This window comes from Anser cygnoides, chromosome 10 (genome assembly GCF_040182565.1).
Source record: "Anser cygnoides isolate HZ-2024a breed goose chromosome 10, Taihu_goose_T2T_genome, whole genome shotgun sequence".
Taxonomy (NCBI): domain Eukaryota; kingdom Metazoa; phylum Chordata; class Aves; order Anseriformes; family Anatidae; genus Anser; species Anser cygnoides.
Window position 1 is genome coordinate 5,994,187 of NC_089882.1, and position 27,758 is coordinate 6,021,944.

General features: G+C 42.6%; 1 long non-coding RNA gene across 3 annotated transcripts in view; it reads right to left on the reverse strand.

Moving 5' to 3' along the window:
* The window catches only part of LOC106035496 (uncharacterized), a 122,758-nt gene extending 110,756 nt beyond the window's left edge, over positions 1–12,002 (reverse strand). For 2 of the 3 annotated variants that reach the window (XR_007166032.2, XR_010833905.1), the window contains exon 1: positions 11,734–12,001. This is a non-coding gene — a long non-coding RNA (uncharacterized lncRNA). Of the gene's footprint in view, positions 1–11,733 lie in introns of all 3 variants that reach the window. The other variant, XR_010833906.1, reaches the window with a different exon arrangement.
* Between the last annotated feature and the right edge of the window lie 15,756 nt (positions 12,003–27,758).

Consider the following 27,758-nt stretch of genomic DNA (forward strand, 5'->3'; position numbering starts at 1 on the left):
CACAGGGCTATACCACAGCCTCGCTGCTCCAGCAGCTCCTGTCCCCGTGACAGGACGTGGCCAGCAGAGAGATGTCTCCTGTGGGCTGGGTAACACACCAACACCCCCAGAGGCAGCACCACTTGCAGCATAGTCCCAGTCTCCTCTCTTGGGATTTGCCAGTTTGTCTTTCCCTCCTCCAGGCCAGGCACCCATAAAACCAGCAGGCAGCAGATTACCCTCAGCAGTTGGATCCTGCAGCAGTAAGCGACAGCTCTGCAGTGATTTAATGGCAAATGGAAAAGCAAGGTCTCTTCACTAAGTGTCAGCTTCATCTTCTGCCTGCCTAAAAGGCTGTTAACAAATTCACTTCACAACAAATGATTACAGGAGAGACGTTATTGCACAGGCTAGCAGAAAAATATATACATTTTTTTCAAACAAATAAGCCAGGTCTCCTTTTGTCTGACTTCACCAAATCTCCAATTCTTTACATATTTCACAAGTGGTCATCCACAAGAGGGTCAGCCTGTGAGATTCAAGACCTGCTTGTCAAACACATGCCAGAGTAAAGCCATGTTTCAGTATTTAGAAGCCAGCATTAGATTTAGATTTATCAGAGGTAGCAGCAGATGGGGGATCACCATAGGAAGTATACTTTCTAAGTCACAAAACATATGTGCTGATGTAATGTAGCATGGTTGCATGATTTTTATGACTTAAAAAAGAAAAAAAATGTACATAGGATACTGATTCATGTTCATGTGTCACGCTTGTTACATATTCTATTTAAAAGTCATTGCAAAAATGTGTACATTAAAGTAAACTAGATGAAACAGAAGGCAGTATCTTGTCCACATACCTTTAATGTTTGCTTTTAGATACAACCAAAACCAAAGCTGAAAGAAAAAGCACGAAAATGGAGTTTAAAAAGCTGTTGGAAGAAGAAAAAAGAAAAGACCCACAAACAAACTATGAGATAAACCTGTGAAGAAATGAGTATGAGCTGTTTGCAGTTTCAGAATACACAGCACAAGCAGGCAGATGGCATTTCACAACTCCTTTATAATTCAAAGTCTACAGCTAAGCCATATGTATTCCCAAAACTCCTAACAGCGATATAGAATTGCTCACATTACTACGGACTTACGTTTCCAGGTGCTAGATGTTAAAAGCAGAAGGTAGTTAAGGCTACTCGTTTGTTACACCCCAAACTGCACAGTCTGGAGGTCCCAGCCCCCGATGATCGCTTACAGCTACACCCAGGTATAACATCCCTAAAAAAGGGGAGAGCAGACAGTTGCCTGCTGGCACGGTGAGGTTAAAACACCAGAAACAACCCAGCCCTAACAGCGATGTACTCAGCTGACTGTGGACATCCACCAGACCAGAACACCCTGTGCACAAGCCACCCTCCCAGCTGCTCCTTTGCTGGAAGGAGCTAAAAGGTTTGTCGGTGTGAAGGTGCTTACACGGACCCCATGTTACACCACCCGATGGAGCTCCCACCAGCCTTGTGTGAGCTGGGGACCCAGACCAGAACTTGGCTCAGCCTCTGTTCAGCTCTGGCTTAGAGCAGTGACAAGCTCTGATCGATGACTCATAGACCATACATTTAAAAATAAAATTAAAAAAAAAAAGAGGAAAAAATGAGGAAAGGGCATCTTTCCCCACTGCCTGGTGCAAACAGGAGCAGTAAACCTCTTCACAGAAGAGATTAGAAGTGGCAATAAACAGGAGGCAAAATTCATCGAACCTTGTTTTACAAAGTTAGCCCTAGAGAGAGGGAAACACCTGCTGTGGGAAAACCGAAAAGAGAATATTTTTCTAAGGTAGCACATGGTATAGGGTCGTGGAGCCCATTATCACTGCTAAATAATCACCTGGGCGTGAGCTCTGCAACGCAGTAGCATTTAAGACAACCGGAACAGTGGGGATGGAGCATACCGAACTAATGAAAGCAGGAGGCAGCCCTGCTTTTTTTGTTCCTGCTGCCAATCCTAACAGAAGCAGAAAGAAAAATAAGAATAGGTACCCACGCCCAGAAACACTCTATGCAGTACTGTGGGAACAAGGAAGAGTCAGGTCCTGGAGCAGTGCGAGGTGAGCGACGGGTCTGGAAGAGCGGTACCGAAATGGAACCCAGACCCCGCTTCACCTGAGCCAGCACTGCAGCTCGCTGCTTGCTGGAAGCGAGGAACGTGAGCTGCCCCCTCCAGCACACGCTCTGCCAGCAGTTGTCTTCCTGACAGATACACGAACAAATCCTGCTCAGGCTGACAGCCCACAGCAGCAAATACACTAAATTGGCCTCCCCCTTTGGCTTTCCGCTGGAAAACACACCCGTACAGTAGAACCCAGCATTGCCACTTACTTCACTCACTTTCTAGCGGCACAATCAGATTCCAGCTCTGTTTGATCTGTGGTTCACTTTATAGGCATCTAGTGTTTTAATAGGCTCTTCTTGGCTCCTTCTCACTTTGGAAGCAGTTACCCCATCCTCGTACTTTGTGATACACGTACAGTGGTTTTGTGCCTTTGTTCTCTTTTACATCTTTAAATCCTCACATTGTGTTATGCCAACACACCGTAAAGTAAGGAATCAAAGCCATCATTCAATGCAGGGAATTTTTTCATTTGTCTTTCTGTTCCTCATCTTTCATTAATGATGCACAAAGTCTTATCTTCTGCTTTCTTAATCCTTTACCCTTCTCTACCCTTCCTACTTTGTGATGTACATGGACTTTTGTGTTACAAACTCTTCAAAGACATCATTACTCTTTACATTTTTATGCACTGAAATATCTTTGTAATCTATGATCAAAGACTTGCTATATCTGGCTGCATTCATTTTCTTTATTTACTCTTCCTATGTCAGCCATTTTTATTTATATTAATTTTTGCTACAATGTTGTGCTTCCTGAGCCATCAAATCAGGAAGGCCAGGCAATCCCAAGTCACATTAGCCAACGTGCCTTAATTAGAGGCATTAAACAATACCAACAAGACAGACATGAACGTAATAGATGAGGTGGTCACATCGTTTTGAAACAGCAAAGCTCCTACCATGTTAATTCTTATTCCCTTAGGGTGACTAGCTAGTGGCCCCAGGTCACCACCCACATCCCTTTGAGCTTTCCCCAGAGCCCATTCAGCTGAATCGGCCCAATCCCTACCAAACTATGGACGCAACTCCTATGGTATATGCACTCAAAATCACAGACGTGGATGCTTACACCACAACAAATAAAGATATTTATGCATGTAGCATGTTCCCAGAGCAGTACCATGTGAATTATTGCATCTACTGTGGTACGATGTTGTAAAAACACATTTCTAATCGCGGAATTTTCTCCATCAGTATTTGCATTTTTGGTGCTTATTTGTCTGAATGAAGGCTGAGCACAAACTGACAATTGGTCTAATCAAGTACACGAATGGTCAACCATTACTCCACAACTAGACTGTGAGGTCCAAGGAGTGCAGATTGTTTGCTTTTTTTTTTTCCAAGCCAGTAAGATATTGAACTCCCTTTGTAGCTTTAATCCATACACATTCTTTTTGACTCTTTTTTTATATTTGTTTTCCTGTCGTCCATTTCTGACCTATTCCTTTCCTTTTTTTCCTTCGTTTTAAATTTCCTTAGCCTTTCATTTCACAAAACTGAAATTTCCACTTACCCCATGATTGCCTCCACATTCATGCATTAACCTTGGATGCTGAACAAACTTGATCATAAAAGCTTTCTGAACCCAACATTTCATTTGAAAATGTGCATCTATGCTCTGCAACATTTTTCAGCTCTTAAATGTTGTATTATGTAGCCATTTGATTTCAGGGTGGAGGTTACTGTGCTACTTATGTGCCTTCTACATCAATATGCCTGGTTTAAACAGGTTTTGTTTGGTTTTGTGTTTGATTTTTTTTCTTAATGGGTATTTTTTTTGTTAGGTTTGGAGTCTTTTTGCGGGTAGGCTGCTTGGGCAGTGGATGACTGAAATGCAGTTCTACAGGTAACCAGCACTGTAACTAATGCACCAAAATAAATTGTTTTATAAGTAAGGTGGAAGTGTTGCACAAATGTTATTAAACTGCAATTTACAACTATTTTTTAAAAGCCCATATAAGAAAGCACACATTTATTTAACATCAGGACTGCATTATCGAATCTCAGGAACATCAAAATAAAATATGCCTGAAAAATCAGCAGGCACGTCGATGAAAATATGCATCTGTATGCTTTCAGCCTAAAAATATGAACTACAGAACTCAACAACCATACCCAAACTACTGTGAAACAGGTCTTTTGAAGATTTTCTATCACTAACTGGCAGGTTCAACAGCTGCTAATTTTAGCAGCATTTGTTCTACATTGTTTGTGATTCCGTTGTTTTTAATATGATTCCATGCGTTTGGCTATAAAGCAACAGAGAATATTAGCTATACGCTGCCTTGCTCTATCCAGGCATTTAGTAGCACACAAAGCTTGATTTTATGTTGTATTTGAGCCCTCCATAGTCTGGCTTCCCCACAGAACCTAATCCAGGTTTAGGATTATTTTAAACTACTCTACCCAAGTCTTTCTTAATTTTGTTTCACAGCAAGGTTGTCACCAGCCTAGCAAGGCAGTCACTTTTGTTTGCAAAAGCACACTCCTACCAGCAAGAGGAAATGCTGCTCTGAAAATCTCTGTAGACTACAAATACTTTACAGGGCACCTGAACGTGTCCCTCACATGCCAGTGCAGAGCTATTTCGTCCCTGAAGACCAGCAAAAACTGACTTAGTAGGTATTTATACCCTGACATAGCAGGAGCCATTAAAAAACTGACAACTGCTACACCGAATAGAAAATGCAGCAAAACGCCTTGGTAAATTTAATTACTGCAAGTAATAAATGTGCAGATTTTATTGGTATTCCCCATCTGCAACTCTGCAAACTCTCTGTGAACAGCAATACTTTAAGCCTGGCATCATGTCTTGGAAGTGCCAACCCCGCTGCAGAGGGTCAGGAGCTGGCTAGAGATGCCACAGAGATGCTACCCCTGGAAAGGAGGAAACGGTGATCAATCGTGGGCTGCTGCAGGGAGACAGCACCTTCTGTCAACACCAGGCCCCGGATCAATATCCCTGGATATAACCCTCATGCTCATTCAGCTCTTTAGGAACAAAGAAGAAGGACATATATATGGGGTAAAGTTTTTCTTGCCTAATGTAATGCTACGGATGACCACAAGATCAGCCGCTTGAGTAAGGCGAACACATTAACAATCTGTATAAATAGTAATTCTAGCTTTAAAGTAGTATCATAGCAAAAAATAAATTTATCTCCTTTAATGCATTAAAAAGCAACAGTAATCAACTCTTGCAGAAGGGATGGAAAGGTATCCTGTCAAACTGGAGCACTGACAGGACCAACACTGTTTTAAAGCAGAGTGCAGCACTGAAAACATCAGTCTTTGGAGTTAACATCTCACAAGTCAAATTCTGCCCCGGGACAGCAAGCGAAGTGCAGTGGGAGCACTCTATATGCTTTTTATGGAAAAAAAAAAAAATCAGCTCCAAAGAACAGAATTCAACCAGTTGTCACTGATGCTGGGCCAAAAAAGCTTTCTGGCTGCAGCATTCTTCTCTGCCAGGTCAGAGGTGAGCACGATACCTTTATTATTGCTCATAGCTCATTTTCCTTGAATCATGTATGAATACAATCCAAGAAGCTAATTAAAGACATAAAACTTCTCGGGGATTGGATTAAGGGTTGTCACTTTGTTCTTTACTGTAGAGGGATAATTTTTTTTACAGCTTGAAGTGAAGTTACATATTTTCACAAGACAATGCAGAATGAAAAAGGGAAACAAAGAAATACATGCTTTACCAAAAGCCAATAAAAGGGAGAGAGATTAGCTCTCAATCACACGGAAATGGGTCAAAGTAGTAAATCTAACTTTGCAGATCTATAAAGGAAAGATCCGTCTTTGTCTCTGCGGTTTAAGTAGAAGTTTGACAAGAAAGTTAATAACGTGAAAAAGGAAGGAGGATTTATAAAAATCTTTTTGCAAAAGTAAATAATTGAAACAAGCCGCAGACCTCAGGAATTATTGTAGCTCTGCTTCAGCATGGAAAAAAACGTTCCTGAATTTCGTATGGTATGCAGAATGTCACTAAACGCCAGATACTTCAGAAAGCCAACTTGCATGAAGATGCAGCAACTTCAGAAGCTCTATAATGTTACAAATATTTGTCAGAATTTTCCTTCAGCCCTTCCACACCTCTGCACGCATTCAAAGCAGGGGTAATATGGTGCAGCGTGTTTTGTAAGCACAAGACTTTGAGCCCAACACCTCTATATGAATTTTCTCTCCCTTGACTGCCTTGTAGCATCTGAACCACACCATACACTTCTCTAACATATTTAATTAAACCTCGCTCTCCCTTCTTTACACAAGACCAATGATGGGAGGGAATTTGCTGAGAAAGATCAAGCCGTGCTCGGAAGTGACAACCTTTCCTAGGAGAAGCCCCAGGCACACATCCCAAAGAACAAAGTCTCCGAGAAAATAACCGTGGCTTAGGTAATAAAGCAAATTTCATTCGGCTGTACTCAGGTGGTCATTTCCTTCTGCAGCTGCAGTGCGGAAAGGTTTATTTCGGGCCCTGTCACAGAAGCAATTTCCATAAAAATCTTTCAAAAATGTCTTCTCTCACCTTAAACCCAGGCTGCTCAGCATTCAGAAACTCAAATGCAAGACAAAAAAAAATAAAAATAAAAAAATCTCACGCACTTGAGAGTTAAACCGACTGTTCACGGAAGGAATTAGACTCCGTGGACAGCCTGGTGGAAGCTTTGACGTTGGGAAAGCAACCGGTTTCCTAGCACCAGCTGGACTTTTTTTAGCCAGCAAATTTGCAGCTAATTCAGTAGTTCAAGACATCAGCAAGAGCTTCATGTTTCTTGCTTTCCCTCCGGCACATCACAATTTTTTCCACTTTTGTGCTAAAGGTCCCAGGTTTGTCACCGTGCCCACACCAGGTTTGTGGCATGGCTTACCGGGTGAGAGTCAGAGGTTTTCTGGAATCTTCTGGACTGGTTTTAAGGGATTAAATGGTCTACTTCGGTCCCAAATTTTTACCAACATTTTATCATTGCCAGTTACTTCTCTGCATATCCCTACTTTTCTAGAAGAATGAAGAATATCTGCATTCCTCAGCCGCAAGTGACTGGTAAATCGTCCCGGCTTCTGCTGTTGCAGCTTTATTTTCCCACCTTGATTAACTGAGCCTTATTTTCTCAAAGCTGCTTAGTGAGATACCTGATTCCCCAGAATCCTAAATTGTTGCTCAGAAATGAGCACAGATTATTTGGCCTGTCTACTTATCAGCTTTTGAATGCTAATCTGAAGTGATGACTACCTCACGTTTTTATGTTTTGTCTTAGCCAAGATTGTAATTTCAAATATTATCTGATTATATTCCTCCCCTGACGAGTTCAAAAGAAACAAAAGGCAGTAACCAAGACGCAAGCTTTAATTGCAGGAGGAAGAAAAGGCTCTGCACAAGTTTCATGTGGCAAAATCAGCAACAAATGTCATTTGTCACGAAATAGGTTGTCATGTCAAAGAGTATGTGCAAATGAGGACTGAGCATCTTCCAGAGCAAGAAAGCACTTGCACACTGGCTGCGAGATCCTGAACTCATTATAAAGAATTGCAATACACACAGAAAATAGCAGTCATTATTGGAACGCCGGGTATTCACAAGACAAACAGTGAAAAGAGGTTGGGAAAGGTAAAGGAGGTAGGGAAATGTCAGTTAATAAAGGTCAAAAACTGAAGCCACTTGGGTCCAAATCACTGGGAAAAAATAGTAAGATTGGATATTCTTAAAGCCTGCTTTAGAAACCCAATATCATTTTTAAACGTACATTCATTCCCAAATTAATGTTCAATATTCGGTTTAATTTTATCCGTGACTTTTGTCACTATGGAATACCAATCTCCCAGTTACAGGAAAAAACGTTTTGCTAACAGTACTTGTTTACTTTAAGCTTGATAGCAAACATATTTCAAACACCGCTGCTGAACCAAAAATTGGTGGTGGATGTTATTTTAGATGTCTGAGAAAGATACTCTGGATCAAGAGAGATACAAACCAACTGGAGAGAGTAACAGGAGCGCAATGAGGCTAATCAGAGATTCACAAAGCATGACATGAAGGAAGATTAAAAACATTTAGAGCTGTGTACCCTAAAGAGAAGGCAGCTCACGGGGAGGACCTCAAAGTCTTCATATACATAGAGGGGAATATAACCTTTTTTTCATACCTGTGACAGATAAGACAAGTTACTCAGTTTTTCTGACTCATTACAAAAGGAAAGATTTAGGGAAAACATTAAGAAAATCTTTCTAATGGCAGGGATGAGGAAGCAGAATAAATTAGCTGAGTCTTTAATGTTGGAGATCTTTCAGAACGCATTGAACAAATATCTGACAGGATTAATATATAGTTGATCCTGCCATGGAGCTGATGGATGAGTTACATGACTTCTCCAACTCCCTTCCAGATTTTTCTACCATAATTCTCTTATGCAGTTGCTCACAAGCATAGGAACCTGAGTTGATAACCAGAAATGCTGTTTCCAAGATCATTATTATTTTAGGAACTCACAACCAATACAAGATAAATCTCATTTTCAGGTACCACAGAGCTGCTGGTTTCCCTGCTGTAGTTATCACCATATTTAAGTAGCTGGGAACATACACAGAATTTGGGGTAATTTCCATTATTTGGTTTGCAAGCCAGTTCTGCAGGGTGGTTGATCAATTCCACTAGAAACGTGCTAAGGGGCATTTCAGCAAAGATGTTTCTGTTAAAATTATCCTTGAAATGTAGAGATCTTTAAATATTTCAAGCTATCCACCTCAAAGCCTTTATTTTTGCAGAGGCAATAAAGGTCAAACATAGCTTGATACATAAACTGGGACATCTCTGGGAAAAAAACAAAAGGTTTAGACAACATTTTGGAGATGATCTTGCATTTGAATTCTCCAAGTCATTTTCTGGGAATGCTCCTAAATCATTCATGCTTAGTATCTGGTTGAGTTAATTCTCACCTTTAATGCAGCCAGAAGGCTCCCGTGAACCAGATTACTGATAAATAGAATCGCCAGCATTTCTAAAATCTAGTTCATGGCAGTAAGAAGATTTAACATCTTTTCAATAAAGATTATCTCCACTTATGGGAGTCATTTGTTCTAGAGGAATATTTTAAAAAATGCTGGCAATGACTTTAAAGAATCTATACTAATGATTCTTGTCCAGTATACTCTGAACACCTGTGCTTCTGCACATCTGCGATCTGAACCCTGTTAATAAATCTTTCAGGCACTAGGAAGAGAGGGCTTTTATAGTTACTTAAATCAATGGCCATTTTGACTTAAATATATTCTATTTGGGGCATCGTCAAGAGGATTTTGAGTTTTGATTGTTAAGTGTGGCTAAAACTGACTTATGTTATGATAGCCCATGAGGGCGCTTCACTTTCAGCCAAATCAAAGCATCCTCTTGCTCCAGAGGTGTCTATTACCCCATGTGAGATCTCTCTATCTTGCGTAGCAGATAGTTGCCTCTCCACTACCTCTACCCCCAAGCAAAAATATAACAGAGCTGAATCATCTGCAATCTTTCAAAGCTCATGACTGAAGAGCAGAAGATGAAAAGCTGTCTGCATCATGCCCCACACTCTCTGCTAGAGGTTAGGACTAGGTTCTGTCTCTGAGCCTGTGAACTGAGCTCCATTCACTCAGCATCACTCAGGTTTTCCATAAACCTATTTATGACACGATCTGTTTTGTTCGCACATGTAGTTCATCTAGATCCCATATAAATGAAATTAAAGCTTCAGCTTTAATCAAAGTAATCCTTTTTCGTGTTGCAAGTTGCGTATTTTGATCTCATTGGAGCCCAAGCCTTAAAATTTAGGGCCACTTCACCATGAGCAGTACCTGATTCTGCTCACCTGTTTACAGATAACTCCTGAAGCACCAAAAACACATTTGATTTTTTTTCCATCTTGGTCACTACTCCCTGAATCATGTGAAAAACTGTGAGAGCATGGAAGACATGCTGTGCCCTGGGGCTTTCTGGGCATGCGTGGGGACAGAGTGCTGGAAGGAGACACACGCAAAGCACCAGGTTGGGCAGTCCAGGAGCAGCAGTGAGAGACTGCAGCACAGCAGAGCCTTTCCATCACCTTGGCAAAGGACTCTTCCAGAGGCAAGGAAAACCCCTGAGCTTGAAAGTGTACTTCCAGAGGAAAACAAGCCCCACTGGAAAAGCTTTACACTTCCCTGACAGAGTAAGGAGCAGAAAGTGTATTCTTCAAACAGACAGACAAAAAGAAAAAAACAAACCCTACAAACAACAAACAAGAGAAAACTGACTCATTTTAGGATGCTCACTTTAGGACTCTACGCGTGTCATTTACTCTCCCCATGTCAACTGCCCATGTTGGTGAGGAAAAACTGCCACAAATGAATTTAAAATGATCTGGCATTTCACAACTATTTGAGATTTGCAATAAAGGTAAGTGTTGCAAAACAAGGTGCCAGTAGCTTTTACAAGAATCAGCTGAAGCGGCAATGGCAAAAGTTCACGTTAAAAATTCAGTTCTTGCATCATTATGAGAAACTGGACAGTGAAAAGTATTGACTAGCATTGTACAGCAACAGAGGTAGATAAAATCTTCTCCCAGAACCTAGTTTTACAGCTTATTTTACCCTGCATTGCTTAACAGAAGGGAATGGTCACGTAAGCTTCTTTCCTGAGCAGTTTGTTGACTAACAGCTGTTTACAGAGGAGGTAATGCTGGGTAGCAGCTTTACCACTTCAATACACTGCTACAGGTTTCGTCTTAGTTACAAATCCCTTTCAGAAAGGGAATGAAAGAGGTTATTACCTCCACTAGTTCACTTACCTTGCTAAGATACTGCACTTTGTGTTTTTCATCCTCTCTTTCCAAGGAGAAAAACATCATGAAACACAATAACCATCCAAGTACTTAAAAGTATGTGTGAATTTGCATTATGGTTAACTTTTGCTTTAGTTAGGATTTTCAGAGCAACACAGCACTGTAATATACACCTCGTGGACTGAAATTATGCTTTTGAGGCTATTTTAGCTATCATTTAAATATGCATTGATTTTTTTATTTATTTTAAAGAGATGCATTATTAATTAACAGCAGAACAAAGAAGCTTCCCTGGAATTAATCCAGTCTGTCACTGAAAAGCACATGCAGGACGCCATCCTGAACAAAACCTCTTAGTAACCCAAGGGCAAGACTCCACGCAGCAAGCTCAATGGCCAGCCTTTCAAGAAAAGTCTGTTAGGACAAAATCTCTTCTGTCTGCAGTTTACATTAGACGCAACAGAGTAATTCAGTGAATGGACTAGGTATGGGTGACACTCAGCCTAGTCCCTACAAGTTAAAAGCAGCACGAGGACTGCTTGTGGGATTGCCCAAGCAAGTTCTATCCTTGCCTCTTCTCACATCCAAACCACTGACTTCTTTTGAGAGATTCATGGCCCACAGTGACACAAGAAAAACTAGCAAATACCACCCAACATCACCATTCTTGTTCAACAGCAGAATAACGTTACTACTCCAAATATCAAATCCATGGTCCAATTTGAGATGTTGAAAAAAGAAGAGTGTCTGTGAATTTAATAACTTCATTATAAATTTGCTCTCACTTACCTTGTAAGTCCCACTCTGATGTTGCTGGCCAAGTGCCTATGTGCGCCGCAGAACTGGAAACCAGGAGCACTCAGCTCAGTAGAGAAAGGACGTGTTTAAAGATGCTTTCTTATCCATAGAGCCAAAGACTGTCCCCAGCACAAATGAAAACAATCTGCATGCCATTCTGGCTTGTGCTTGCTGACAACACCAGTACAACAGGTCAGGGATGCAGAGAAAAGGTTTTTTCAGAGAAAACCCAGCATGGACCTGTAAATGAACGACAGAAAGGACAGTTAGCATAGTAGCCAATGAAGAAGTACTTCACCCTTCTTTAGAATATTACATTGGTTTTTATACTTAAGTGTAAAACAATATTCACTTATTTTTTTGCACGAGCATAAATGAGAACGCCGTTTCAGTTAATGGAGCATGAGCCATAGATTGCTCGATAGAGCACAAAGCAGAAGCCTATTAGAAAATTGTGCCTTTTCTGTTTGCACAAGACAGCTGGCAGGCCAGATTCAGCTAAGAAGTTGTGAGAGGGCAACCCAAACACGCACCTACAGCCCCACCTCGGAGCACCTCAGCACAGCTGTTGCTCACGACGCAGAAACAACTGGTTATTAACACCACTTATTTTGACGGATGCCTTTGGTGTGCGACCTCACACTCATGCACAGATCAGGCAGGCACCGCTAAGCAGCCGCTGCGCACCAGCTGTGTAGGTGCACAGTCTTCAGCTATTATAAACACCAGGGAACACGACTTGGCCCCACTGGCAATGAACGAGCATCAACTCGCTTGGATTACAAGTCACTCCAAAGACCAAGTGAGCCTGCCCACAGCCTCAGGTGCCTAAACGTGGCTGATACTCACCAGCCTCTCTCTTAAAACACATCAATATTCCGAAGAATTAGGGAGTTTACCACCCAATTTACCCACCACATCAGATGCCTGTGACAAAGAGCAGGCTGCACTCCAGATAAACATTTCCATGTGCAAACCTCTAACTTATGTTTCCAGCTGACTGGCCCACACAGAACCCAGACTCTCAGATGTGCTTTACAAATGCATTTGGATGCCACATCATTTTCTGACAGGTGTTGGAAGTAATTCAGGAAAGTTGCATTAATGCAACTTTAAAGGCAGAGGACCCCAGGCTAAATAGAAAAAAAAAATCCAGAGGGAAGTACATACAAATTGACAGGGCTCTTATGTCAGGCTGGTCATTTTGCCTTTTCTCCTCTTCCTTTCTACTTTTCCCTTCCCGAGGGGCTCAGGCATTAGGCTGAGCGCAGAACTGTCAGTTCAGATTTTCAGCCTTAGGAGATGGATTTCCCCTATGACTTGAGTCATGCTCGTACTAACCTTTTGCAATTGTATATGTGTAGTTAATCATATGCAGCCACACTGAACCTGATTGTTAACAGGCTGAGTAAATATAACTACACCCTCGTTATCTTGTTTAAAGGTAGAAAGATTAATTTGAATTCTAACTGGAAATACTGATTCAATGAATAAGCCTGAAATGTAGTGGTTTTCAATTACACTAAGAAATTGGTCTTTTGAATTTCCAAATTATGCAAGGCAAAGCAGGTTCAATTTAATCTATACGCGGGGATATATTTGCCATCTTCATAGCGCCGTATGTCAGCGGGTGATAGCGAAGAGGCAAATAAAGGTCTGTAACGTTGGCTGTTGGTGCCCTCCAGGGGCCAGGCCGAGTATAGCTTTCAGCCAAAATAGTTTTTGAGCATTCCAGCATATACAATAAATATTGCATAGTAGCCTGCTTTAAAAGAGTGCGACTGCCATTATTCACTTTCTCTCAGAGGACAAACTCCCTCCATGGTCCCACAGACACCGGGATGCTTAATCAAACAGGAGCAATGCAAGGGAAATATGTATCTATATTTGACTACTCCCATTCCCCTCGCCTAGATTCCTAAGAAAATAAGGTTTAGATATGTTCATGGTGTGCATCGGTCTGTCCTCTTCCCCAATCCTGGAAGCCTTTGCCTGGATTCCAGTAAGCCTGGAGGACAAGTAGAGATCGTGAATATACTCCGTGCTGACAGGATGTGTGAGAACAGACATCAGGAAATGAAAGCAGCTAGCCTCAATGCCCCACGTGCTGGGAGGCTCAGTCCTTATACCCACTACAGGCTGAACCTTAGGGTGCAAAATCCCTAGGGAACTCGATCTTGTAACTTCTATCCGTGGCATGAGCTATTACTTATGCCCATTGCTGACTGCAGGCTTGCTCCAGCTTTACATCAAGCAACTGATACCCTCCGGTGTGCTTTGTAACCTTTGGAACAAGACAGGTGAATCCTTTACCCTTATAGATTGCAGATTGGTTCCTTTACATGTAGGGATTACTGATTCCCTTTTTCCCTTGCCATTCCATGCTATAGCTGCCACAAAGCTAGACTTCAGAAAGAGGAAGGAAAAAGCAGGACTATCAGAGTAAAGACAGAATAAGTCCACACAAGTCCAGAAGATAAACTGTACATCCTATTCATAACATAGCTCCAGCAGAGATCCCTTTGATCCAGAATTTTCCTGGGATTAGTGGAACACTTCACTGCCTCCCTGCACACCATTCAGTAACCGCAGGACAGCGTGACAGAGGAGATGTATCATCAGGGCATAGTTACACCAGCATTTCTCCTACATAACATGTGATAAAGATTCCCATACATCAAGAACGCATGCTGCCAGAACAAGGTTTTCTTTACTCTCCAGTCTCATGTGCAACAGTAACTACTCTTTAAAGATACCCTTTCTGCAAAATTAGAACTCAAACCCTTGGTATACCACAGGTGTCGGTGCCATATTCTCCCTTCCAGCCCACACAGCGTAAGTTATCTAGTAAAAAAAAAAAAAAAAATCTTAGCTGCAGACTGCTCCTCTTTCACTGAGGCAGGTAGTGCACAACTACTATGTTTCAGATGTTGAATTTTGAGTAGCTGCTAAGACTTTTCAGCCCACTGTGCATGAGCATGTAAACAAAAAGATTAGATTTCCTTACAGGCATAAGCAGGCAGGACTGTGCTGGACTCTGACCACCTAGCAGGGCGGCACATGCCCAGCTCTGAGCCCTGTGCTTTCTTCCCCAGACAGCCCAGCACCAAGCTCCAGGCCCAGCTGCTGCTGACCAACCAACACCTTACTTGGGGCTGCTGAGACTTCCAGAGCCAGCGCTGCCGAAGGAGGTTCTACCACACAAGATGCACAAATCAGCCTCTGACTACAGCTGCTGAAAGCCCACGTCACCTTCCCCTGCACACAGGTCTCTGGTCACGCCAAGAACTGAGGCTTTGAAGATGAGGAGAAGCCAAAAAGTCTTTGCCATAATTAATACCAGATAATTGTTCTGAGTCTTCTTTCTTCTGCCAGTTACAAGTGGAAATCGAGTCTGCAGAGCTAGTGCAGATCATCTTTATGCAATTACGATTTATGATGAACTATCCAGCCTCAGCGGCACTCCCCAAGCTCCAGCACAAAGATTCTAAACAGGAGACCTGTAGCAGCAACGACACAACGTCAATTCCCAGTAATTAACATGCCCACAAGCTAGAATGCACGCTCCTGGTTTGCTGCTACATTTGACCACATAGCTCATGGATGAAAAATTACTTCAGAAATCGGAATGGCAGGTAATTAGCAACACATGCTGTCTTCCATTGCTATGTTTTGTTCTCCTTAATTCATTGCCATCCATGCTCTCTCATTGTTTTCAGGGTTTATTTGTAGGCAGCTTCAAACTTGAAAAGCAACTTTGCTACTGGCAATGCTACTACATTATTTTTGCAACGTGACAAGTTTGGAGTTCAGACTGAGCATAGTCACAGACAGCTGAAAATGTGACAATGGGCAGTCAGGAACCTGAGCAGATTTCCTAACCTATGTACCAGTTCAACCTTGGTGGAAGAACAGCTCCATCTTTTTACCTCCCAGGCATACAGGAAGACATCAGACTTACGAGAAGAGCGTCAGATAATACATAAACCGATATACCAAAGTATCTGAATTCTGGCCCATGGGGGACCTCAGACCTAGAGCTGCATGGGCTTTTTGTGAAGGCAACAAAAAGGAAAATCATACTTCACTGAGCCTGCCTCATCTGAGCCTTTTCACTTACCTTTAGTCAAGATTAACATGGAAGTTCTGGAAGACTGATCTCTAAGATATTTCATGCCTTTCACTTGCTGAAGAAAGGAGAACTGAGCATATGTATCTTGATCACCTACAAACCAATGCGAGGGGCAGTTCAGCAGCTTTGCCAGTGCTGGACACTGTTGAGAAATGCACCCCCTCTCCAACACCTGCAGGTGGCATGGTTTTCTTGCCTATTTCTAATCTATGCTCTATAATCACATTCCAGGGAGAAAAAAAACGTTCTAGATGAAAAGAGGTTTCAAAGATTAAGTACTGATTTATGATTTATTTTGTTCAAAGCCATCAATTTAAACAATTGCTTTATTTTCCACAGGCTGTGCTGGATTTGATTTAGAAAACATCGACAAGAAAAGATTAATGCTGGAGAGCAGAAAATGAATTAGAGGAGATTGACAATGAAATCCACAACACTGAGCTCTGAGCTGCACAATATGAAGGCTCATGAAAGCACGACTCATATTGATCATAACAGAAGCAAACATCTTCAAATAATGAAGCAGGGCTCATCTTTGGAATTAAAGTTCAGCTGGTATTTCTACCTAGATAGTATTTCACTACAAAGCTTTTGCAGAATGACTAATCTTTTCTTACAACAAAATATTTTATCTCAAATGCCAGGTACTCAAACAGTGCTGACGTAGCCACTCATGCTCCCCCACCTCCAGGTGAAAGAAATTGAAAATCAGTGTTTCAGGTGGCTGAAATGGTGCACAGTCAGCTTGAAACAGCTTTTAAAGTTTTGTATCCACCTTCAGGAAATCAGAATTTGTATCATGTCTTTCTTCATGCACCAGCAACTTCAGAAAATTTAGTCCAACACGCAGTGAGGTCTCTGATGTTAGCACGCTGACAATACTGAGGACTTCACACTAAGCCTTTCAACTTGCCTTTGGCTTTACACAGTCCCATGCACTTTGGCTTGAGCCAGGCCCAGAGTAGCTAGCTACCTGACACAGATTAAATGTTAGAAATCTCACAGAGGACATTAAAAACATAGCAAAAACAAAAGTAGAAAGCGCCCCCATAGCTAGTACAGACTGAGGTACGTACGCACCGGATAGCTGACGTGTATCTGACTACTTCAGATCCACCAGAGATGATCACTGCTGCGTGTGCCAACACAGAGCAAACGAGGCAACAAGAAGTCACCACAAAGGGACAACCAATACCAAATAGGAGAGAAGCTGACTGAAATTTCACAGCATTTTTGCACCTTACCTCAGTGCACATCTCCATTCCTGCGGCCTGTCACAGCCCAGAAAACAGGCCCCAGCGCACTTCACCACAAACTAGCCACTGCTCCATAGGTTTCCCCCAAAAATTTATCACACAGCTCTTTGGAGACTCCTCCGACAAGAAGTCACACAGACTGACAACTTTGGGATGAAAAATCATCCTTGGCCCAGTGGCACCACTCCTTCGGCCCATGGCGCACTTCGTAGGGCCTGGAGATCCTGCACGGATCCCCCCCCACCAAGCAGCATGCGGCACCAAAACCTCCAAAGAAGACTAGGCCCAAACAGTTATTGAGTGGCTTGGAACAAAGCACAGGCTAGTGAGAAGTACATGGGGTAGTTTAAGATGCCATATACCGCTGGCCTGGCAGAGGCATTAATGTAATGTACATTTAACTTGATGCTGTTGATGAAAAGAGTCCCTTTATCTTAATGCCTGGCAGTTTGTTTCTGCCTTTCATGCAGTGCCATTTCAAGTGTTGGCAAATTTTTGTCACAGACAGGATCTCCAAAGTGATCCAACTAGGAAAAAGAAAAAAAAAAACGACTGTTTCAGGTCAGGTCCTCAGACCATCAGCCATCACCTCAGGACCATCAGGATGCATCAGCCAGCAGAGCCAAAAGGGATGGGAGATGGGGCAGTGTGGAGACGGACAAGAACGGCAGTCCCAAGCCCAACACTCCCGTATCAACGTGTCTCAGACTCCTTGAAGCATCCCCTTTACCAGCCCCATAGCCTATCAGATATAGGATCTCACAGTCTTTACATTGAAAGTACCGGGATGTGGATTGAAGTAGGAAAATATGCACAGATATGTTTATGCTTGGTCCAGTTGCCAAGCTGCCTCAAAATGGGAAAGAACATTTGAGGCCAAACCACTCAAATTAATGGCTTTGTAGCCAGCCTGCAATACCTTGGCCACAGAACTGAGACATTCATAGCATGTGACGATATTTCAGTAATCATAACTGCTTTTGAAAATAAAACTGCAGCTAATCAGAGTGGTCTTGTTTCTCTTAAGTACATTAAAAAGTCCTGAGTTCAAGCACTCGTTACATCAACACAGCACTTCTTAGACTGACAGTATTAGACAACTTTGAAGGGCTTTCGAGATGCTGATACTCTGTCCTGTGGCCCTATTACCTCATTCAACAGCTAGAAATGGCAAGGTTCTCATTTCTCTGCTCAGAGCCCCTTCTTGCCCTTCCCTGGCACAAAGTCTTGCTGAGCTTGGAAAGCAAACAACATATATTAGAAATTTTAAGTCAGATTAGGTATTTTAGCACAGCACAGGATTTTCCCAGAGTTTCCCTCCTCATGCTTCTGGCTTCATTAATCAACCCAGCCCTGACAAAGCATATTGTAGGAAGATGTCTGTAGCTACTGTGGTCTAGGGCATAATCATACCTCAGAGATGAATACTTACAAGCCCATGTCTCCTCCTTAAACGAGGACACAAGCAACCAAACTGCCTGGCAGTTGCACAATGCCACAGTTAACTCCTCCAGCACTAGGATGATTCTTGTACTCAAAAGGGAGCAAAGCAAGGGAAGAGCAGTACACAGACTGGAAGAAGTGCTAGGAAAGATGCAGACCTTGAAAACAGCTTGTTTCAGAGAGAGGACTCTGGTGGAGAAGCCAGGGTAGCTATCAGGGTCCCAGCCTGGCTCAGCAGTGGAAGGGGAGATCACATACATCTCCAGCAGTTAGAAGTACAGTAAACATTTCAGTGTTGGGAGCAACATAGCAGGACCCAACTCTTCTCCATCTTACCAAGCTCTTCATAACCTCTACATTACAGATCACGCTGTGAGATACTGCAGTCAAGCAGCAAAATCCTGCTGTGGTAACACAACACGCACCCCTCCCCACCACTCCAGACAAGATGACGGCTCCCACATTGAAGGGATGTATGACAAAGTTTGCTGTCACAGAGCCACAGGGAGGAAACAACAGAATAAAAACCGAGAAGCTCTTAAGATCAGCAGAATTTGAGCCAGAATAACACAGTCGTCATTTCTCTGCTCTCAAAGAGCACCCATAACAACACATCACAGCAAGCTATAAACACATGCCAGAAGCCTTCTCCCAAATGTAATCCTTCTCCAGAGTCCTGCCACCCACAAGATGTCACCCACAAGATGTCACCCACAAGATGTCACCCACAAGATGTCACCCACAAGATGTCACCCACAAGATGTCACCCACAAGATGTCACCCACAAGATGTCACCCACAGCCAGCCCCTCTCACTGAGCTGCCCTCCATGCCCTCTGCAAGCTGCCCTCCAGGCCTTGTCCCTTTCTCACCTGTGCGTGTGGCACACCTGAGCTCTCCAAACATCCTGACGATCCTCATCTAGCTGATTAGGCTGAAAATAGGCACAACTGTCTTCTTGTTAGCTGCAAGCAGAGCATAGCTAACAAGCAAAAATCTCATGGCATTTCAATTTGAAAAGGTTTCTTGGTACCTTATTTCCTTCTGGTTTACATCTCCCATGTTTATGGTGGAGGAGACAAGAGGGATTATGGAGCTGAGACATGGGTGGGACAGGGTGACAAAGCTGTTAGGTGTGAAATAAAGCTATTCACTACATTGCTATTGACCAGTCTGTAGCCATACAATTTAATTTTCCAGAAGATAAGTTACAGCTCCTCTCTTTGCTCCCCAGTTATCTAGCATCTCCACTTGTGTCAGGAGAGACCCGGTAACAATCTCTTTGCTTTGGCTGAAAGCAGAAAGAGCTGTAAACACTTGACTGCTTCCTTCCTATCCACTCTCCTGCATGCATCTCTGATGGTGTCTGTACCAAACCCCTGGCTTGCCTCTACCCGTTGTGCCCTCCCTCCTGCACGAGGCATCCCACAGGGGCTGCATGGCACAAACAGAGCTTTGCACTTGCTGGCTTTGCCAGCAGGCACTGTCTGCCCTGGCACTTCCCAGCGCCTGACCCCTTGCACAGAACCAGCTCCCTTGCACACCCAAGCATGTTTTTTTTTTTTTTTTTGTACTCAAATTCCATCTTCCAAGAGCTGTGAGCACCGCAGTGGAAGGGAAGAGCCATTTAGCAGTGTTAAGTCTCAAAATATCTTAAATTACCCCCCTCCTTCTGGATCAGTTCTTTCCATTTATATCATCATCCACCTGGGTAGTATGGAACGCTAGCAGAAAGCTGATAATTATGTTTTTATAGAGATTAGATGTTAAATGTTTTCTGATGATGTTTGGAGCTCAGACTTAGGCACACCAATTCAGCAAAGAAAATTATTCCCATTTTCCCCAGAGAAAAGCATTAGTGTTCATTGAATAGAACGAGTATTTCCCCTGCAAAAATCGCACTGGCTGAAGACCAAGAACAGTCAGATTTCAAGCCTGAACCAATAAGAGATTCACAACTCTAAACTCAGAAATTTCTCCTTTAAATACCTCTAGAAGAAAGGAAAGAGCTCCTATTGGAATTACTCCTAGAGCCGAAAGACCTTCGGATATCAAGCCCTAGAATTATTCAGTTACTCTGTGCTGAAAGAGCAATTTCAGAGTATTTGTGGAGGAACGTTTTTAAACATTAATTAGCAAGCTTCCCTCTTACTCCCCGGTCTGCGAGAACATATTCTGCACAAGTGGAATCAAAGCCAGGCTTGTAGAAGAATTAATACTTGAAGCCTTTTGAGGATTCTTTTCCTTTTTCTCCCTAAAACAAAGACACTGCTAATTCTCACACTGCCATCTACACACCACCCCAAGACAGCCTGCCCGCAGAGACCAGGCACACAAAAGCCTTGCACTCACCCAGCCATAAGGACTCGAACAAGACCAGCATCCAGAAACAAAAAAGATCCTGCCATACTGGCAACAAAAACAGAGGTCAACCTTTCACAGCCCTCTAATAGAAGAGGAAAACCACGGAGCAGCTCAACTGCCCAGCCTCAGGTGGGGGCCAGCCCTGCTCCCACTCATCTCCTGCAGCTTCTCAGCCCACCTGTGCCTATCTGGGTCTGCACCTGAGCAGCCTCGTGCCCTGCAGGCTCCCAGGGCACGTCTCCCACAGCAGACAGGCTCAAAGGTGATCACCCATCGCGTCTCCCTTTGGGAGGATCTCAGGGATACTGCGGTGCCCCCCGGGAGCTTGGTCCACAGGGTACACTGCTTGCACAACACCCGGATCGGGACACTTTGAAGGCCTCAGGACAGCTCAGGTCAATGTTTCTAGAAAATTTTATTCTGTGAAAAAAATCTTTTACATTTCAAGTGTGTTTCCAACTTAGGCAGCATTGCTTAAATACTGTATTCTTAACAAGTTAAAGCATTTAGGATTTTGAACACCTCAACTTTTTCATTGTGCCAGCACATATATGTAGTACTTGAACATATACAACAACAAAACACCTTAAGAAGTCTGTCACTTGCAAAGACTTACCTAAAGATTTGTGAAGTATGAGTATTTCCTTAGAGCAGTAAACACACATGGTGAGTACCACTGTTGTAATTTAACCAATGCCACAAAATGCTCAGCTGTGACTTAAATTCAGCAGCGCAGCTCAAGACTCACCACTGCGCCTGAAGCAAAATCTCCAAATATCTGTTCTGTCTCATGCTGTAGCAACTTCCCATCCTCATTGCTTCCACCCAGCATTCCCATCTTCAACTGCCTGAGGAGGAATCACCCACAAGGCAGGCTGATCAGTTATTTCTAAGAACTGGGCTAGAATCTTGGTGCTCTCTGTCTGATCTACAGAGCAGGAGGCATCTCATGAATACTGCTAATTTCCTCTCTTAAACAGCTTTAAGTCCTTCCAGGTTTCCTTCAGTAAATTGGAGACTATAATGTGCATGGAAAGAGTAAGATAAGAATCTGCTAGAATCAAACTTTTCAGTACTGCTAGTTTAGAACAAAAATGCATAAAGTGTACAATGCAATTGACATCAGATGCAAATTATGCTGACTTTTTAAAAAATAGTAGTTGAACCAAGTCCTTCCTTTACTGCTACATTTCCTGATATGTTTTTGAGTCACCTATAAACAACATTTAATTTGTGAGAAACAGTGAGAACTAATTCTGTATGCAGTATTACTGTAATTAATGTTACTCAATCTCTAGATACTATGCTCTCCTCTATCAGCACCAGCAGGCTCAATTCCTATTTGAAAATTAATAGAGTGAAATCTTTAAGGAAGACATGTTTTTTCCAAGGACAAAACAGTTAAGCGGCCAAGATTTGTTTCTGTTTGTCTGGGAATCTCTTCTTTTGGAAATACAGTGAACAGTGCAAACTGGTTTACAGGTCTCAGTGAAGGTCCTAGGTGGTACCTGACATGCTCTTTCTTAAAAAAAAAAAAAAAAAAGAGACTGAAAGCAGCCCACTGAAACAATCCAACCACATTTGCTAACGGGCCACTTTATTGCTTTCAGCAAGGGAATGCTATTACATTCCTTAATCCACCTGCAAATCGATGATGATTTTAACTTGCTTTCAGCAAGCAGATACGTGTGCATGAACTATATTGTCTGACGAGCCAGCCACCCGTGCATGATTGATCAGCATCCTACCTCGGGTGTGTCAGAACCACAATAATATGACAAATTCTCTTCGTCATGCTTCAGCTTTTGCTGGTTGTTAACACAAAGCAGGTGTAAAGCAAAGGAATAAAAAACACCAGCCGTCATAGCAGATATTGGAGAAGAGGGCTGCGAACAAAGGGCTAACAGAAAGGATCCCGAGGGACTGGCATTCAGCAGGAAAGACCATCTGAAAGCCCTTCCCTGTACCCAGCAGACAGTCAATCACTCGATAATTCCCTCCAATTGTTCCACATTAAACTGTTAGTTGGGTTACACTCGGATCTGTGTTTCATTATTCTTTAACAAATTACAAGGAAACTGCCCAGGGTTAACTTTTCCTCATCCACGTTGCCACAGAGGCGCATTAGCTGGGCTCTCTGCGGGATGATCTGTATTACTACAGAAATGACAGTCAGGCTCAAAAAGCTCTTCGGTCCTTGAAGCTGTGCATGCTTTTTGTTTGTTTGTTTTTACAGAATGTCTGTATCATGTATTTGATAGCTCATCTTTGGTAGTTTTTTTACACTGAATTTCTCCTCCCTTCCACTTCTCTACACAGAAGGACTTCTACAGCGGAGTAGAATAGGAGCCTATTTTTGACGTAGTGCTCCATGCTTAATGTTATGAAGTGTCATGGTCGATTTGGATGCATTAAAACATTACGGTTAACTGGTTAAAATCCCATCCTGCCACCATTTACTGTAAGCTATCTCAACTAATGCAGTGAATTGCACAGAGGAATAAAATTACATACATGCATACTTATGTGCTGATAATGACTTCAGTTTGCATCCAGCTGAGTGAAAGATGCAGCTGAAGTACAAGTGTACCACACCTCTCCCACAAATTTCCCCACAAAATCACTGAGCTGTGAACTATGACTACAGAAATTCAGGGCCCCTTTGCTCAGGTGTGTGCACTGCTGTAAGATGCAACCTTCCCAAAAGTCAGGGCCACAGATCTTGCCTTCCTTGGCTCAAGCAAAGCTTCAAAAACACTCCTCTAGGTTGTCAAGACCTGAAGGTTAACATCCTGCTCAATATATCAGCTCTCTTTCAGAAATCACACAATGAAATCCTTTCTCCAGGCCAGTGCAGTCACTGACATGAAATTCAAGCAAAAAATGCAGGGCCTTTGCTTTTTTCTGAAATGAAAATTGGAAGGATTATCATTTCCTTAGGCAACCTATTATCTGGGTCAGCGCTACTTTATTGTGTAGCAGGCAATACTAACTGTTGTTGATTTGGCTTCAGCCTCACTAATAAAACCAGAAAATATTGCTGAGGTACCTTTTGCTGGCAGTTAGCTTTGGAATTTCCGATGGCCTCTGTGAATTAGCAGAATCTGAGAACTGTAACTGCTTCTCCATAAATCTTGCTCGGTGTAGTCCTGAACTGAAGTCCACTGAGGCTGATAGGAGCCCTTATTTTAACACATTTGGGAAAATATCTTCTATGAGTTCTCTGAAACCTACTAAAGTCCATAACAAAATATTCACTTACTACACTTGATCCCGAGTTTAGTTTTTCTTTCTCATGCCTGAACCATGACCTGTGCTTTCTTCTGAACATGAGAGCTTATCTGCAGCCACATCTTTCCCATTTTTGCTCTTAAGCTTTTACATAAAATGTTTTCAAATACAGACCACATGTTTTTTAATATACTGAACTTAAATTTCATTTTATGGAACCCAAGCAATCGTGCTTGGTAATTTCTTTCCCCTTAGATCTATGCATCTGATTCGTTTATTATTTTTTTTAATACCAGCCATGTATTTCCTACGCTTCAATTTTCTGATGTGGCCTCACTTCAAGTTTTGACGTTTTGCTGAAAAGTTTCAACAGCAATTAGTCAAAACACGATGACGTTTTGGTTTTCAGTTTAATCCATACCAGAGTTTAGACCAAAGCAGTTTTCTTGCAGTGAACACAGACTTTCTAATTACGCTCACTAATCAGAGGAGTTGTAAGAGCTTTTTAGGTGGAGGAGTGCCTCTCTGAGTGCATGGTCTAGCCTAACAAGCGTGATTTGATGCTCCTAGAAGCTAAATGGCAGTTCCCACCCCAGCAGCTGGGCACGAGGGCACGCAGAAAGCAGACTCCCCTGAGTCCCTTGAGAGGCCTTGGCTCCGTTTCACAGTTCTCATCAACTCCCCCTCTCTGCTCCTCTCTCTCCCCTAGAATCAGCCTTGGTGATCTCCCAACACTTTCTGATTTAACCTTTTGGTACTTTTAAGAAATCTGCTGACTGTGACGAATTGCATTAACTTACCCAGAGCTAAGCAGCGCTGTTTCCAGCGGTTCTGGCACAGGCTGGGTGACCAGAAACTGAGACCGATGCTGCAGGGCTGTATCTCAAATCTCAAAGCTGAAGGAAAAGTAGGATATTTAACCCTACCTCTTAATTGGCTTTCAGTTAACTCTGGATCCTGAGCTGCTCCCCACCTCCCAGTGGAAACCAGTGAGTGCAGGGGAGCAGCTGACTGGGCCAGCCCTTCGCTTGCTTTCCCGAAGCCCCCCAGCTATCTCCAGGGAGTGCCTGGGGGATTTCTAAATTGCTGTTACTTGACTAAGGAAATCCAGATCGTTATCGTGAAGCACTTTTATATGCAAAAGATGTCATAGATCTAAAGTTTTCCAGCAGCAAAACGGATTTGTGTTGTTGCCCCAGAAACAGAAGTGAGTCCACACCGGCATATCCAGAGATGTGCTGGACCATTTGCCCTTTAACACATGAACCAGGACCAATTACAGCATTTTTCATAAAGGGAGGTACAGGGACAAACAATTTTGACTACGTATTTAGAGAACTATACACCACTCGATACCATTGTCATAAAAGGCCTCCAAGTTTAAAAACCCCTGCAGCTGCCATCTGATTGCTAAACACAGAAAATGCCGTTTCTGTACTGCTGTTCAGTTCCTCCCGTTTTGGGAACATTGCAACTGCACGGGAGATGCACAAACACTGAAGACACAAGCGCCGCTATTCACACAAAAGCTAAAGCCAGCCAGATTTCCAGGAGCCAGGCCACCAGGCAGATCAAGCCCTGGCACAGCCCGCTACGCTCCTCGTGCTGGGGGAAGACCAGCAGGAATCGCAGCTGCAGTGCCAGCAAGGTGTCAGCCAGGGGTGGTGCAGTTACAACTTCCCCGACGAGCCCGTTTTCCAGATGCCGAGCGCTATCAGCCAGCAGCAGGCACGGTGCCCAGGCCACATATGTACTAACGCAGTAAGACACGGCGATGGGAGCCAATGAGCTCGTGCAGTTAGCTACGAGGATACAAATCAAGAGCCATTCCATAGAATTACACGACTTATATCCCCTCTATATTCATATACGCAGGGTAGCTAACTGCCTTTTAAAATAACCAGGCCCGGTGTGGATTGCATGCCCCAGGCTGCAGCAAGGTTGCCCGTGCCAGCACTGCCCTGAAAGCATCCCCAGGAGAACGTCTGTGAACGGTGGATAGCGAGGCGGGATAAAGCTCACGTCAAAGCGCGTGTTTGTTTCCAATCTAAAAAGATCTAAACTAGGAAAATCTGGAATTCTGGCTCTGTAACATAATCATTCACCTGAAAATGGGGGTGCAGATGTATATGGTTTTTAATCAGTTATAATGTGTAAGGCCCAGCTCAGCTCCCACTGAATCTAAGGAGAACCATCCTAATGAGACCCTAACAGGATGTATGGACCACATGTTGCAACAGCAAAGCTCCTCCAGGGCATAGCAGGGGCTGGAAAGTTTTACCAGAGAAACTCATCCATGAAATGCAATTCCTGATGCCCTTTGTATCAGATAGTGAACTTCATGCTGGCTCTGATTAGCTGGCAGGGAAGAGCTGAATTAAAAGTGATGACCAGAACGCAGGATAAGTAGTTGTTATCAGAAAATCACTAGCTAATTGCTTCCCAGTCCCGTGAATTTATTTACTGATCTCATCATTTGACTGCTGAAATTTTTCCAGCATTGCTGGGTCTCGTTGTGATAACGTTGTGTAACTACTAAAAAACTTAAGAACGCAGCACACAAAAGAAGTGCTGGGTCCAGATGAGGAGCCAAGCTTTAGAGGGCCAAGCAGTTGATGTAATACATGAAATTCATGTCATAAGGATGTCTTTTATCCGTAACACTGAGTTCCCTTCATGTACTTCATGTTGCTGTATAGTCAGCAGCTGCTTAATAGTTAAATACTCAGATTATGTCATAAATCCTTATTTTTATGCATTTACAGTATGCCTCACAAAACTGAATTACACAAAAACTGGCAGAAAAAAACAAAAAGGCACTGAAAATATTTAAAAAAAAAAGGAAAAAGAATAAAGAAAGAAAAAAAAAATCCTTGACTTGAAATCTTGTTCCTTACTCACCTAAAATGTTTTTTATTGGCTTTTTGCACTTGCCATAAAATTAAATCTCCTGCAATTTATACACAGCTTTTAATAATAAAAACAACAACAACATAGGTTGTATTTGTGTTTCTAGACAGAATTGTTTAAGATCATTCAGAATGGGACCACCCCTAGGAAAAAGAAAGGCCCAGGCATATTCTCACTGATGTCTACAGATGATTAATTCTGGTTGGCTTTCAGATGGGTGTACCGGGATGTTTTACCAAGGCAGCTGCTGAGTGTAAAGCCTGATAGCAAGTAAAAGGATTCCTTCAGAAAATCGGGGGGGCGGGGGGGAGGAGGGTTAAGTAAAATTTAAATACTATATTTTTTTATTATTTGGACTTTTTGGGGGAAATAGAGGTTTGAGAGGAAGTCTGAAGACTGGCTTCTTCTCCATTGCCCAAAAAGACAGAACTTTTTGTAAAAGACACATAATTGTTAAAAACTTTCATTGATGGAAAAAATCTTCTTCTTCAAAAGGCATATCAATAGGTACCCAATAGGTTCATCTTAGATTCTTGCACAAATTGTACTGCAACAATTTTGGATTTTGATGTATCCTGTCTACCTCAGTTACTTGCTAATGTAAGCATAAAAAATTATCTGCTATCATCTAGCTGAAGCTACTAGACTGCGGTTAATAATTTACTGCTCATCTTTATTCTG